Source organism: Carcharodon carcharias, chromosome 39 (assembly GCF_017639515.1).
Source record: "Carcharodon carcharias isolate sCarCar2 chromosome 39, sCarCar2.pri, whole genome shotgun sequence".
In the NCBI taxonomy this organism is placed as follows: domain Eukaryota; kingdom Metazoa; phylum Chordata; class Chondrichthyes; order Lamniformes; family Lamnidae; genus Carcharodon; species Carcharodon carcharias.
In genome coordinates this window covers 2405613-2422328 of record NC_054505.1, presented here as the reverse complement: position 1 = coordinate 2422328, position 16716 = coordinate 2405613, and the positions used below count along the sequence as shown (strand labels likewise).

General features: G+C 45.6%; 1 non-coding gene across 1 annotated transcript; it reads left to right on the top strand.

The window, feature by feature from the left end:
* Nucleotides 1-16309: 16309 nt before the first annotated feature.
* Nucleotides 16310-16381, top strand: trnaa-ugc. The gene has a single exon. It is a non-coding gene; the product is annotated as a tRNA-Ala (tRNA).
* Nucleotides 16382-16716: the final 335 nt, after the last annotated feature.

Genomic DNA, 16716 nt, shown 5'->3' with positions numbered 1-16716 from the left:
CCAGTTCTGACTATTTTTTCAGCTCTTTCTGTTTTCATTTCAGCTTCCAAGGCATAAATTGTTATCACCGTCTTTCTGTTAATTCTGAACCTTGTGGACATGTGCAGTCCAGCACGGGGATGCAGTAGTTGCTGTCAGTGACTCTCCAGGTAGGGCGCTGTTGAGCTGCTCCAAGAATCGGGGAACTCATCCAGTGCATGAGCCCCTCATCTTGTTCTCTGTGCTCTGTTCCCAATAAATTGCTGAACACCCAACTTCGTATCCTCTCTTCCAGTTCAGTCAATATTGTTCAGGGTCCTCTCCTGAGGCTCCACCTTCCATGTCAAACGTAATTGGTCATGTCACTTCTCTAAACAGTATAGAGATAATGAACTCTCAGCACCTGAAAGACACTGCTCACATCTCCAATCTCCATCTCCTCTCCCAAGTCCCTGAATGTGTTGCAGACTTCAAAACATTTCCCCGTCATTTCCCAAGCTTCATGTATGTAATTCTCCACGTGGGATTCAGCGTTTGATACCCAATCGAAAAGAGGCCTTTGCAAATTCACCAGCAGCTTAATACTTGGCAGGGGTCAGTGACAAGGATAAACGATGCACAATTGCCGTTATATCTGGGAAATGGCAGATACGTGGAAGTTCTTCACAGAACAGGCACTATAAGAGAGAAATAAAAAGCAAAAAAGTGCAGGTAAAATCTCAGCAGGTCTAGCAGCATCTGTCCGGATCGAAACAGAGTTAACATTTCACCTACAGTATGTTATTTCTTCTGAAGTCAGGAGTGGTGGAATGTGGTGGGTTTTTGGCTGTTGGACACAAGGTGAGGTGGAAGGCATAACAGGAAAAAGAGGGTCATGGATTGATTTGAGGGCTGGGGACATTAAAGTACAAAGATGTCATCGAACAAATGGGAAAGAGAGGGGGAATGGTATGAGTAAAGGTACAAAGCATTGGTCCAGAGCAGGTGTTAATAGCCGATTAGAGGTCAGCGCTATCTGAGAGCAAAATAGCAGAATGTGGGAATAGGAGAATAAAGGTCAGGGCTGCCTGAAAGCAAAACATGAGAAAATGATATAAACTGAAAATCTGGAAAAATAATACAAATAGAGGACAGAGTTCATGGTCTAAAGATGTTGTATTCAGTTTTGAGTACATGAGGCTGGAAGACGCCAAATTGGAAGATGAGGTTCTTTTCCCACAGCTTTGTTGGGCTTCACTGGAACATAGCATCAGGCCAAGGACTGAAATGTGAGCATGAGAGCAAGATGCTGGACTGGAATAGCAACCGGTGCAGGGCCATGTTTGTGGACTGAGCAGAGACGTTCTACAAAGTACTCAACCAGCCTGTGTTGAGTTATCCCAAATTACAGGAGTCCATACTGTCAGGAGCAAATGCAATGGATTAATTTTATATTTCCTTTGTTCTTTCATGGGATGTTTATGTCAATGGCACGATATGCCTTTGTTAACCGTCCCCAATAGCCCTTGAATTGCGTGACGTAGTGGGCCCTTTCAGGGGGTAGTTAATAATGAACCACATACCTATGTGCAGTACGTCACAAGTAAAGCAGGCCTGAGAAGGATGAAGTATTTCCTTCCCTGAAGGGTGTTAGTGAACGAGATGGGCTTCTAAATAAATCGATGGCATTTTCAAGGTCACCATTACTGGGATACGAGTTTTCATTTCTAAATATTGGTACCTAAATTTCCACTTGAATCCATGTCCCCAGTGGATAAGCCTGGGGCTCAACCATCCTAGTACAACCAGATTACAACTGTTACCCTTCGTGAGTGGAAGAGGAAGCAGTAAATATTTGCTTCACCTGAAAGGAGGGTTTCTACTTAATTGTAGAACAGTTTCAGAGGTTGAAATTGCCTGTAACTACACAAAAATAAAAATAGCTGGAAAACGTCAGCAGGTCTGAGAGCATCTGTGGAGAGGAATAGAGTTCTCGTTTCGATTCCAAATGAAACTTCACTAGACCTGAGGAAAAGTAGAAATGCAGTGAAATATAAGCTGGTTGAGTGCTGGGACAGGTGCAGTTGAATAGAGGGCCAGTGATAGGTGGAGGCAAAGAAGAGATTGTCAAAAATGTTACAGACAAAAAGACAAAGTGGTGATGAATAATTTGTGCTTCTTTATGAGCAAAAGCTAATGCAGGTTGGCATGCGGCTCAGTGGTAGACCGCATACTTCGCATATATGAGCTTCCCGAGTTGCATCTCCACTTCATCTTTTGAATACAGCCGTGCACAGTTTCTCACAATTACACAGGTAGACATGGTAAACACGCTTCATATGCGCAGAAAGTGATCATTGGCCAACATCCGAATTCAATAAAGGATTGTCCATCTGTGGGAATGGCTTCAAAATAAAGCTGTTCACATACTCAAAGCTGCATCTGTGGTTGTTCACTGAGACATTTGTACCTTCAGTGTTTTGTGTGCTTGTTGACTCACGACACTCAGATTTCAAGCATCCCTGCAGCAGAGTCCATGTCTCTGCTTCACGGTGCCAGGGAGCTTGTGGATTAGTCCAGCTCGGTAAGTAACTGACCCTGAGTTTGGTGTCACATTCTAGGCAGCACTCCTTAGGAAGGATGCGAAAGTTCATGAATTGGTTGCTCTGAGGGTACAGCCAGGGGCGCTCGAGATAGATGTTCCATGGAGGAGGGGTAGAGTCTGCGGATTTTCCCCTTCGAGTAGGGAATCTTAACTGGATGTTTGATAGAGGCGTTCAAAATCATGTGGGGTCTAGACAGAATCGATCGGGAGAAACAATTCCCTTTGTCTGAGATATCGGGAGAGTTTCACATTCGGAAAACTATTAGAAGTGACTGAATCGAGATTGGGGTTGATTGTATCGAGATTGTTGTTGATTATATCGGGACCTTGGCCTTATTGGAAATCTGGACATGGGTAGATGGCACCTACACTTTGAATGAAGCCTCCACTTCTCCCTGTACCATCCACCCAGCCCAGCCTGTCATGGCGCTAGCCTGGCATTTCCAACCAAGTTAAACCTTGGTGCTTCCTTTCTGCTTTTTTAAAATCTCACTGCATTCCAGCCCTTTCAACCAAAATCCCCCATCGTCAGCCCTCACCAAATTATCATCAAAGCATCGGTACCTAGATATCTTCACTGCTGCTCTCCCCCTGCCACGGCAGCGTGTGACTGCTGGCCTCTCGTTAAGTGATCTCCAATTCTGTATATTCCATCTCCTCTGTACTCCTTGCCCACTTAACCTCCTCCCTGAACCCCTTTCTCGATGGAAAGTTACCAATCAGTTTCGCAGTCAGTCTCTTGACTTTGCCATCTTCGATGTCCTGCTCTCTCTTAAATCCATTATTTTGCTCACACCAGCCTCTGTCCCGGTACAGCTCCCATCTCTGCTTAACGCTATGGACACTGGCCTGAAGGGATATGGTGAGTAACTGGTTAATATGTTCATTGCCAGTGTGTGTTGGAGCACTTGGAACAATGTAAGGTTGCTCCCTCATCGAATGAAACCATTCTCCATTCCAGGACCATGCTGGGACGCACAGATAGCGCAGGGATTCCATTCACTAATCCAAACCTTATTCTGAAACACTCTCGCCAGCCGACACACTCACCCCCAACAACAAGTGCGAGGAGCTGTTTGAACTCTTTGTCATTAGGCTTTGGAATGTCCAATGAGCTGCCTCTTCCAGTGCGATCACATTCAGCTATTTTGCTCTCAGACTTCACACATATTATTCTGCTGTTGTCACCTATTCTGGGCGAATGTCTTGTGGCTTTGCAGCAGGAAAAGCAGAAATGAGGTGAAATATAATCTGGTTGAGGGGGTGGGACAGGTGGAGTTGGATAGAGGGCCGGTGGTAGGTGGAAGCAAAGAAGAGATTGCTAAATATGTCACACAAAAAGAAAGAAGGGTATTGATGGTACTCATTTCTGCTTCTTTATGCCCATAGCTCTTCCTTGTGGGGGTTTAGCTCAGTGGTAGATCATTTGCTTTGAATGATTAATATTCTGGTTTCAATTCCCAGCGTCTCCACTGCATCCTTTGAATGCAGCTGTGCAGTTTCTCACCTTTACACGCACAGACATGGAAAACTTGCTTCGTTTGTGCAGAAAGCGATCATTTGCCAACATCCGAATTCAATGAAGGATGCACCATCTGTCGGACAGGTTTCAGAATAAAAATGTTCACGTAATCAAAGCAGCATCTGTGGTTTTTCATTGAGACATTTGTACCTTCAGTGTTTTGTGTGCTTGTTGACTCACGACACTCAGAGTACAAGCACTCATTTATTAGAGTCCATGTCTCTGTTTCACGGTGCCTGGGAGTTTGTGGATCAGTCCAGCTCGGTAAGTAACTCACCCTGAGTATTGTGTCACATTCTAGGCATCCCTCTTTAGGAAGGATGTGACGGTTTATGAATGGGTTGCACCGAGGTTATAACCGGGAGCTCTCAAGAGACAAGAAGCATCAGTTCTGCGGAGGAGGTGCAGAGATTGGGACTTTTCCTCTTTGAGGACGGAATGTTGATACGAGGTGTTGGATGCGTTCAAATTCATGACGGTTTCTGGACAGAGTCGATGGGGAGAAACAGTTACCAGCATTTGAGTTGTGGGGAGGATTTGATATTCATGAACCTACTAGAAGTGACTGTATCGATATTCAGGGTGATTGTATCGAGATTGGGGTGATTGTATCGAGATTGGGGAAGATTGTATCGAGATTGAGGGTGATTGTATCGAGAATTAGGATGATTGTATCGAGATTGTTGGTGATTATCTCACGGCCTTGGCCTTATTGGAAACCTGGACATGGGTGGATGGCACCTTCCCTGTGAATGAAGCCTCCAATTCTCCTTCTCCCATCCACCCAGCCCAGCCAGTCATGGCGCTAGCTTGGCATTTGCAACGGGGTCACACCTTGGTGCTTCCTCTCATTTGCCTCGCACCTTCTCCTCCTTTGGCAATCTCACTCTTTTCCTGCCCTCTTGACCAAAGTCCCCTTTCGCCAGCCCATACCAAAGTATCAACAAGCTATTGGCACCTGGATATCTTCACTGCTGTTCTCCTGATCCCCTATCTCGATGGAAAGTTACCAATCAGTTTCGCAGTCACTCTCTTGGCTTAGCCATCTTCGATGTCTTGCTCTCTCTTAAATCCACGAGTTTTCTTTCGCCGGCCACTGCCACGGTACAGCTCCCATCTGTGCTTCACTCCAAGGGGCACAGAACTGAAAGAATATGGTGAATTACTGGTTGAGATGCCAACTGTCAGGGTGTGTTGCAGCACTGATACAATATAAGGTCGCTCCCTCATCGAATGAAACCATTCTTCATTCCAGGACCATGCTGGGATGCAGAGATAGCGCAGGGATTGCGTTCACTAATCCATACCTTATTCTGAAACACTCTCGTCGGCCATCACACTCAGTCCCAACAACAAGTGCGAGGAGCTGATTGATCTCTTTGCCATTATGCTTTTGACTGTTTAATAAGCTGCCTCTTCCAGTGCAAACACATTCTGCTATTTCTTTGTGGCAGGAATCAGTCGCCCAGAGAATGTGATAACAACAGAATAAATGTGGGCTCTGTCTGAGAGCAAAATAGCAGAATGTGTTAGCACTGGAAGAGGCACCTCATTGGACAGTCCCAAGCCAAATGACAGATAGTTCCATCAGCTCTTCACACTTGTTGTTGGGGTTGAATTTGGAGGCAGGCTAGAGTGGTTATTTCTGAGTTTCTTTGTCTTGTGTTCAATGGCACCTTTTCCGTTCAATCTTTCCCTCTATCTAACTTATCCCTCACCTCTTTAGCCCCAGCTGTCCTTCTGCCCCTTTGTTTCAACAGCACAGAACCTATCACACCCCTTAGTCTTTCCTTTGTTCAGAAGAAGACTCATATTCGGTTCTGAAAGCCTCCTGCTTCTCTCTCCACTGGTGCTTCCAGTTCTGACGAGTTATTCAGCTCTTTCTGTTTACATTTCAGCCTGCAAGGGCTAAATTGTTACCACCATCATTCTGTCCACCATCCCTTCCTTAGGCCTATTAGTTCTGATGCTTTTGTACATCTGCAGTCCAGAAGTGGGATGCAGGAGTTGCTGTCAGTGACCCTCCAGGGAGGGCGCTGTTGAGCTGCCCCTAGAACCGGGGAACTCATCCTGTCCATGAGCCCCGCCTCCTGTTCCCTGGGCTCCTTGCCCACTAAATTGCTGACCCATCAACTTCCCATCCTGGTTTCCAGGTCATTCAATATTGTTCAGGATTCTCTCCTGAGGCACCATCCTTCGTTCCAAAATTGTTTTGTCATGTCGCCTCTCAAAAGAAAAGTGGAGGTAATGAACTCTCTGCATCGGCAAGCCTCCGCCCCCATCTCCAATCTGCCTGTGCTCTCCAAAGATCCTGAATCTGTTGCCCCTTTCAAAATTTTGCCCACCATTTCCCGATCCCCATGTTTGACATTCTACACGTGAGATGCAGACATTGTTACCCAAACGAAAAGCGGCCATTGCAATTTCTCAAGCGACGTCATACATGGCAGTGACAAGGGTAAACTATGCCCAGCTACCCTTGTATCTGGGAAATGGCAGATACATGGAATTTCTTAAAGGTAAGCTCTGTCTGAAAGCAAAATTGCAGAATGTAAGAGGAGAATAATGGTTAGCGCTGTCTGAAAGCAAAACATCAGAACAAGATAAGGACTGACAATTGGGGAAAATAATACAAATAGAGGACAGAGTTGATGCTGTGAAGATGTTGATCTCAGTGTTGAGTCCATGATGCTGGAAGACGCCTAATTGGAAGATGAGGATCTTTTCCCACAGCTTTGTTGGGCTTCACTGGAACATTGCAGCAGGTCGAGGGCAGAAATGTGAGCATGAGAGTAAGAAGCTGAACTGGAATATCAAGCCACCAAAAGGTTGGAATCATACTTGTCTGGAAGAACTGAGTTTTTCCGCAAAGTGGCCAACCAGCCTCTGTTGAGTCTTCGTATAGTAGAGGAGTTCACGCTGTCAGCAGCGAATGCAAAGGACATAATTTATGTTCCTTTTGCTCTGTCATGGTATGTGGGCGTAATTGCAAGACCTGCTATAGTTACCCATCCCTAATTGCCCTTGAACTGAGTGACTTGCTGGGCCATTTCAGGGGGCAGTTAAAAGTCAACCACATACCTATGTGTGGAAAGTCGCATGTAGCCCAGGCCTGAGAAGGATGAAGGATTTCCTTTCCTGAAGGATGTTAGTGAACCAGATGAGTTTTTACAATAATTGATGGCGGTTTCTTGGTCACCATAACTGGGGGGCGAGTTTCCAATTCCACATTTTTGTACCTAAATTTCGATTTGAACCCATGTCCCCAGTGGATGAGACTGGGGCTCAACAATACTAGTCCAACCACATTATCACTGTCACCGATTGTGGGTGAAAGAAGTACAAGTAAATCGCTTCTTCATCTGGAAGGAGAGCTTTCCATTTGCAGCAGAAAAGGCTGAGAGGGCGAAATCAACTTTTCCGTCACATAGGCATTTGTGCTTGTTTAGGTGCCCCTGTGTCCTATGTTGGGGTGTAGTTCAGTAGTCGAGCGCATCCTGTTCATGTATGAGGTCCCTGGTTCAATTCCAGGCATCTGCACTTCCCATTTTCGATGCAGCAGTGCACAGCTTCTCACCCTTGCACACCAAAGACATGGAATATTCACTTCATATGTCCGGAAAGCTGCATCGCCATGAATTGAATGAAGGATGAGCCAACCGCTGGACTGGCTGCACACATAATCAAAACAGAAACTGTGGTTGTTCATTGAGGTAAACAAGAGAGGCTATAGACATGACCAAAGCAGAGCCTGATTTTGTTCATGGAGACAACAATGAGGGCCCACAGCTGCAGCATAGGCAGTGGTACCATCAGTCCTTTGTGTGCTTGGTGACTCATGCCATTCACTCAGAGTTTAAGCACTCGCTCAGCCGAGTCCGGGTCCTCAGCTAAACAGTGCCTGGGATTTTGTGGATCCCTCAGATCGGGGAGTAAATTAACCTGATTATGTTGTCCTATTCTAGGCAGGGCTCTTTAAGAAGAATGCAAAGTTTCAGACTGAGGTTATAACCAGGGGCGCTTGAGATACAAGTGGCTTCAGATCCGCAGAGGTGGTGCAGAGTCGGGTGCTTTTCTGTTCGAGGAGGGAATGTTAATAGGAGGTTTGATAGACGCATTAAAAATCATGAGGGATTTAGACAGAGTCGATGGGCATAAACAGATCCCAGTGCTTGAGCTGTAGGGAGCTTATGTCAACTAGGAATTTATTGGAGTGTGTTTGTATCAAGATTGAGGTTGATGGTATTCAGAATGGCGGTGATTGTATCGAGATAGCGGAAGATTATATCGAGATTGTGGGTGATTGCATCGAGACTGGGGGTGATTGTATCGAAATTGGGGTAATTGTACCGAGGTTGGGGCAAATTGTATCGAGAATGTGGGTGATTGAATCGAGATTGTGGGTGATTGTATCGAAATTCGGGTGATCGTATCGAGGCCTTGGATTTGATGGAAGCCTGGACATGGGTATTGGCACCTTCTCTGTGAATGAAGTGTCCAATTCTCCCCAACTGATTCATCCAGCCCAGCCTGTCATGGCGTCAGCCTAGCACTGATAACTACTTCGCAACTTGGTGAGCCCTTTCACTTCTCTCGCACTTTCTCCATCGGCAATCTCACTGTCTTTCTGCCCTCTCATCCAATATCTACCTCAGCCAGCCCTCAACAAATTATCATCAAAATATTGGCACCAAGATATCTTCATTGCTGCTCTCCCTCAGACCCTGCAATGTGTGACTTCTCGCCTCCCGTAACTGCATCTTCAATTCCTCGTATTCTCTCTGCTCTCTACTCACTGCCCGCTTACCGTCCCTCAACCTCTCTCTTGATGTAAGTATACCAGTCAGATTCGCAGTCACTCTCTTGGCCTTGCTACTTTCGATGTCCTGCTCTCTATTAAAACAATAACTTTGCTCACACCGGCCACTGTCCTGGTACAGCTCCCATCTCTGCTTAACTCCAAGGGAATACAGAGCTGAAAGGAGACTGTCAGTAACCCGTTGAGATGTGCACTGCCATGGAGCATGTGAAACTATGGAGCGTCGCTCCCTCATCAAATGAAATCATTAACTATTGCAGGACCTTGTTGGGATACAAAGATAGCCCAGGGCTTCCTTTTACTAATCCAAAACTCATTCTGAAATACTCTCCCCTGACTCCACACTCACCACCAAAAACAAGAGCGATGAGCTGATGGAACTCTTTGTCTTTCAAATAGGACTCTCCAATTAGCTGCCTCTTCCAGTGCTATTCTACTATTTTGTTTTCAGACAGTGCCCACCTTTAAACAACTAATATCACCTACACTGGATGAATACATTATGTCTTTATTACAACCACAGAATCACACAGTGCAGAAGAGGCCCTTCGGCCCATGGAGTCTTCACCAACATATGAGAAACGCTTCAACTACCTAATCACATTTGCCAGCACTTGGCCCATAACATTGAATGTTCTGACGTGCCAAGCACTCATCCAGGTATTTTTTACAGGATGCGATTCAACCCTCCCTCCACCACCCTCCCAGCCAGCGCATTCCAGACCTTCCCCACCTTCTGTGTAAAAATGTTTTGCTCACATCCACCCTAAACCTCCTACTGCTCACTTTGTACATGACCCCCCTCGTGACTGATCTTTAACTAATGCTAACTGGTGCTCCATATGCAACCTGTCCATGAAGCTCATAATCTTCTCCATCTCGATCAGATCGCCCCTCAGCCTTCTCTGCTCCAGTGAAAACAATCCAAATCTATCCAACCTCACTTCATAACGTAAATGTTTCATCCCTGGAAACATCCTGGTGAATCTCCTCTGCACCCCCCGACTGCCATCACATCCTTCCTATAATGTGGCGAACAGAACTGCATACAGGACTCCAGCTGTGGTCTCAGCAAGGTTCTATGCAACTCCAACATGATCTCCATACTTTTGTAATCTCAGCCTCGATTGATAAAGTGACGTGTCCCATATGCCTTTTTCACCTCCCCACTAACATGCCCCTCCGCCTTTAGAGATCTATGGACACACACGCGAAGGTCCCTTGTGTTCCTCAGGACTTCCAAGTGTCATGCCGTTCATTGAATACTTCCTTTTCAAATTACTCCTTCCAAACCGTTTCATGTCTTACTTTTCAGGTTTAAATTGTATCTGACACCGATCTGTCCACTTGGTCATCCTGTCTATATCTCCCTGTAGCTGAAGGCACTCAACCACACTGTTAACCAAAACAAAAACAGAATTACCTGGAAAAACTCAGCAGGTCTGCAGCATCGGCGGAGAAGAAAAGAGTTGACGTTTCAAGTCCTCATGACACTTCAACAGAACCAGATCGATAAATACAAATCCTTCACCCTGCTTACTTCGAGACTGATGATCTCTCTGACATTAGAACTTTTACAGATCTTTGGAGACCAGTAGTCAGAGAATTGTCTCACAGGGACCACCCGTAGAGATGTCACATGACATAAGACGAAGGCTGGGAGGCTGCACGAGATGGGTATTGTATATCTCCAGAGTGGGAGGCCTAATGCCTGATCCCCGGTGGGCGGGTAAGGTGCACAATTTGTACATAATGGTTAAATGAACTTGTATAGTCTGGCATAACGGTTGATTTTTACCTTGTGTAATTATTTGGGAGAGGTTACATGGTGTTAATTAGTAAGTAAAATAATGATAAGAGCAGTGGTATTTCACCGGCAACTGAGGTCTCCCACTTATTATACACCTCTCCTGTCTCTTCACAGTGCCAGACTCGAGACAAGCTCAACAGGTTCTTCTTTCCCCGCTGATTCTGCCAAGCCCGTTCCCTTGGGCTGTGGTTTCGCTAGATGGTAGGTATGGACAGTGGGAATCTCATTCATCCATTCATGCGCAGCACTAATTAGATGACGAGGCATTTGGCTAATTTAGTATGCACAATTTATGAAGCGTCAAATCTGAGTATTTACATGGCTCGTCCACGTTGTGTCTTAACCCCAGGAAAACACAGCCAAGGGCGGTGAGGAAGTCACAGCCGAGGGCAGTGAATCAGGTGGAAGTGGAGCTCTGGTTCGCCTGATCTTGACATTCAGTAAGTCAAATTTGGTAAGTGTGGATGTTCGTCACTTAGGTACTGATGAAACTAGGTAGCTGGTCACATGGTTAGCGGTCCGAAGAGCTACCCTGAATTACATCATCTGAATGTGTGTTACTTTATTAATTATTTATTTACCTTAACACAAGGAAAATGCCGTATTTAGTTAACATAGTTATAATTAACCCCGTGTAACCACTCCCAAATAATTAAACAAGGTAAAAACTAATCGTTATGCCAGACTATACAAGTTCATTTAACCAGTATGTACAAATTTTCCACCTTACCCACCCACTGGGGATCAGGCATTAGGCCTTCCACTCTGAAGATATACAATACGCATCTCGTGCAGCCTCTCTGTCCTTCGTCTTGGGTCTTGTGACATCTCTACGGGTGGTCTCTGTGAGACGATTCTCTGACTACTGGTCTCCGAAGATCTGTAAAAGTTCCAATGTCGGAGAGATCATCAGTCTCGAAGTAAGCTGGGCGAAGGATTTGTATTTATCTATCATCAGGAAATGCATGAGGCTGTTATTCTTATCGAACCACTTCCCTCTAGCTCCCATGACGAATCCAAGGTATTTTATTGACTTGCAGCCTGTCAGTTCCAGTATCTCATCCTCCAGGTGTTGGCATTTGTGTTCTTTTTTGGCCCAAGCTTTCTCCAGAGACTTGTTATTATCCTCGAAACGTACTGTAACATCCACCACCGCTACTATTCCAACCTTGACGAGGACCAGATCAGGCTTCCAAAGGGTCCCATCCTTTCCGAAGAGCCTCAGTTGCAGGTGTGATGTCCAGCCGAATTTGGTGATAAACTGTTGTAAGTGGTCCAGGATTTTGTTATGTCTTTTGATTCTAGGGTTTTTCACAAATGGACAACTGCCAGAAATGTGAACCAGTGATTCAAAGGGGGCTTCACATCTCCTGCAGGATTTGTTATGCTGTTGTCTGCCTCGGTTTAAGGTGGATCTCGTTGTGTAGAGATTGCACCAGGGTAGTAACCTGTTAATAAGCCTGGATTGTTTAATGTTGAAACAGGTTTTCGTCCAGGAATTAGAGGCATAGTCATTTCCGTAATACTCGATGCCGATTCCTTGGCATTGGAGTTCGGTCCACCTCTGGTATTCCACCTCCCTCTGTATCAGTTGGTGGGTTTGGGCCTGGACATTTGGGTAATATCCGTCCATCCCATAGCGATACCAATTTCATCTGTGCCTTTTCCTTCCTCGGTCCCTCTTAGGCCTCCACTACCCTTGAAGGCTTCTTCGATCTCTCTGAGTACTTTGAGGTTCCTCAGGGAGTCGATTGTTTGTTTGTTGTCGATTCCACTGAATTCAAAAGAGGCCTCTATTACCGCGTCCAAAGAGCTCTCTAGTTTTCGGAAAATGGTGGACGGAATCTGCACTTCGAGTCTCGGCATGTCCAGACCTCCAGACCTCTTGCTGCTGTATAGTAAACTCTTTGTTGTATGTGGCGGATGGTGTAGGATTTCTTTTGTTCCATTCTTGATATATTGGTCCAGTTTGACTAGTGTATTTTGTGAGGCCTCTGCGAGGATCAGGTGGAAATATATTCGGGGTATCATATGCGTTTTAAGGATTTCGATCCTCTGGATAGGCCGAAGAGCTGCGTTCTTCAGATTCTCTATCCACATACCGATTATGAATTCCCAATGCTCCTCGGTGGCTCCTGCCCATGGGTCGATTCTGGCACTCAGGTATTTCTCCGTCTCTCCTGTTGGTATGTATGAGATTGGACCTCCTTTCAGTTGCCAGTTCGCTCTTGTATTGTACAGGAACGTCTTCTTTTTGTGGATGAAGTGGAAGCCTTTGGTCTTCCCGACATTCATCTCCATCTCCTTTTGGCAGAAGTCCTGTACAATTGCCAAGTTCTTGGTCATGCCGGCATGGGAGTCGCTGAGCAGAGCAATGTCGTCAGCGAACGCCAGAGCTGAACAACACATCTTTGCTCCCCTAAAGGGCAAGTGGACGCCCAACTGTGCCTCTTGTAGGGTACAGATAAGAGGATCCATAGCGATATTAAATAGTATCGGTGATAGCAGGTCTCCCTGTTTGACCCCTTTCATGATGTTAATGGGTTTAGTTTTTTCATCTTTGCTCTCTATGTATGTGTCTTTGTCCGTGTACAGATCTGTTATCATGTTTATGAATAATTTGGGCAGCCCCACTCTTTGCAGTGCTTTTATGAGCAATTTATGCCCTACAGAGTCAAAAGCCTTCGCCAGGTCTAAAAAGACAACGGCCAGCTCTCTCCTGTTGCGTTTCGCCCCTTTCAAGATATTACTGAGAATCGTTATATTTTCATTGCAACCAGGAGTCGCCACCAGAAACCCTTTCTACCTGGGGTCAATCTGGACTGTTTCACTTAAGCGTTTGGCGATGATTTTCGTAAAGAGCCGTAATAAAATTGGGCTGATTGTTATTGGCCGCCAGTTGTCTATATTGTTAAGTTTCTCCGTATCGTCCAATTTGGGAATGAGGACTGTACAACTCTTTTTCAGCATCCGAGGGATGGAACCAGACATGAGCCAGAGGGTGAAAAGCCGCAGAATCCTATCTTCAAACTCCCTCTGGATGTCGTTGATATTTTCCTGCCTCATCCCATCCGGACCTGCTGCCGTGTTCTTATCCATGCCTTGTAGCGCTTGCTTAACCTCATCTTTTATTTATGGGCTCTTCCAAAGAGTCTGTTAATCACTCGGCCAATATTTGTGTCATCTGCAACCTTGCTAATGCTACCCCCAACATTGTCATCTATTTCGTTTATATAAATGATGAATAATAATGAACCCAGCAATGATTCCTGGAGTACGCCATTGGACACTGCATTTTAGTCACGAAAGCAGCCTTCTGTCATCACCCTCTGACTCCTGCAACAAAGCCCATTTTGAATCCACCTTATGAAACTACCCTGTATCCCATGTGCATTGGCCTTCTTTGTAATCTCCTTTTTGAGATCTTGTCAAAGGCTTTGCTGAAATCCACAGAAAATACATCAACTGCACTGCCCTCATCTACACACCTGACCACGACCTCAAGAACTCATTAGCAATGTATTTCAATTGTGTTGAATAACACCTTTTTCATACAATCTGCCCGCTCTCTAATTTATCACGTACCTCATTAGCCCCAGCTGCCCTTCTGCCCTGTTTTTGAACAACATAAAAACCTTCACAGACGGACGTCTCTCCTCTATTCCGTAGAAGACTCATATTCGACACGGAATATCAACTGTTTCTCTCTCCACTGCGGCTGCCAGTCCTGCCGCATTTTCCAGCTATATCTGTTTTCACATAAGCTTCCAAGGATTAATGGTTTCTGCCATCTTTCGACCCATCCGCACTTCTTTAGGACATTTACTTCTCAAGCGTGTGGACATGTGCAGTCAGGCAGGAGAATGCAGGAGTTGCTGTCAGTGACTCTCCAGGGAGGGCGCTGTTAAGCTGCTGCAAGAACAGGGGAGCTCATCCTGTCCATTAAACCCACCTCCTGTTCCCTTGGTGCTGTTCCCACTAAATTGGTGACCACCCAACCTCCCATCCTGCCTCCGGGTCAGTCCATGTTGTTCACCGTTTTCTCCTGAGGCACCATCCTCCGTTTCAAACTTGTTTAGTAATGTCACTTCTCAAAAAATGTAAAGATAAGGAACTCTCTGCACCGGCAAGCCACCGCCCCAATCTCCAAACTCCCTCTCCTCTCCAAAGCTCCTGAATACATTGACGCCTTCAAAACATTTTCCCAACATTTCCCGAGCTCCATGTTTCTAATTCTGCATGTGGGATCAGCCCTTGTCACCCAATCGAAAAGAGACCACAGCAAATTCACAAGCGACTCCACGCAAGCTTTGACAAGGTAAACTCTGAACAATTACCTTTATAACGGGGAGATGGCGATTACATAGTATTTCTTCACAGCACGGACACCTAACCGCAGAAATAAATATAAAAGAGAAAGTGTTGGAATAGGTCAGCGGGTCTGGCTGCATCAGTGGAGCGAGAAACAGAGTTAATGTTTCACCTTCAATATGACTCTTCACCGGAACGGAAAAGAGGGAGAATATTCTGCCTTTTCAGCTGTTGAGAACAAGGTGCAGGCAAGGTGGAGCAAATAAAAAGCGACATGAATTGGTTAGACGGCGATGGTGGTTAAATTTCAAAGACGCCATGGGATAAAAGAATGGCAGTGCTTTAGGAACAAAGATTTGGTCCTGAGCAGGTGTTAATAGCAGATTATAGGCCCGTGCTGCCTGAAAGCAAAACATGAGAACAAGGTACAGACAGACAATCGGGGAAAAATAGCAAAATAGAAGAAAGTTCACATTTTGAAGATGTTGAGCTCAGTGTTGAGTCCATAAAGCTGGAAGACAGCAAACTGGAAGGCAAGGTTCTTTTCCCACAACTTTCTTGGTCTTCACTGGAACATTGCATGAGGCCGAGGACTGAAATGTGAGAATTAGAGCAAGATGCTGGACTGGATTAGCAACCGGGGCGGGGGCCATGTTTGTGGACTGAGCGGAGATGTTCTACAAAGTGGCCACCCAGCCTGTGTTGAATCTTCCCAAAGTAGAGGAGTCCACACTGTCAGCAGCGAATGCAATAGACTAATTTTCTATTTCCGTTGTGCCTCCATGGGCTGAGGGTGTCACTGGGAGGATCAGACTTTGTTAACCGTCCCTAATTGCCCTTGAACTGTGTGATTTGCTGGAAAATTTCAGAGGGCAGTTAACAGTCAACCACTTACCTACGTGTGGAAAGTCACAGGTAGGCCAGGCCTGATAAGGATGAAGGTTTTCCTTCCCTGAAGGAAGTCAGTGAACCAGGTGGGTTTTCAGAATTTCGGTTTGAACCCGTGTACCCAGTGGATGAGCCTGGGCTTCAACAATATTTGTCCAAGCACATTCCCGCTGTCTCACTTCGTGATTGGAAATGGTACAAGTAAATCGTTGCTTTACCTGAAAGGAGTGATTTTACTTAATGGTAGAATAATCACGAAGGGTGAAATGACCTTTAACTACACGTATGCAAAAGTGCTTGTTTATGATTGTAGATTTGGTATATAAATGATTTCAGTGAAGTCTTGAAAGATGAAATGCGCTTTAACTAATCCTACAATTGCCCACCGCTCTGTGTGGGGATGTAGCTCAGTGGTAGAGCGCATGCTTTGCATGTATGAGGTCCTGACTTTGATCCCCAGCATCTCCAGTATTCCTTTTGAATGCAGTGGTGCCAGTTGTTCACAGAAACATGGTAAACTCGCTTCATATGAGCTGAAAGCGAACGTTGGTCAACAAACAAATTCAATGAAGGATACGCCGTCTGTCGGAATTGCTACGAAAAGAGCTGTTCACAAAAGCAAAGCCGTACCTGCGGTTCTTCATTGAGGTTACCATGAGGGCTCACAGTTTACCTTGTTGCTCACCACACTGAAAGTTCAAGCACTCGTTCAGCTGAGCCCATGTCCTCTGCTACACCGTTCCTGGGTAAGTAACTAATGCAGAGTAGGGTGTCACATTCTCGGCAGCACTCTTTAGGAAGGA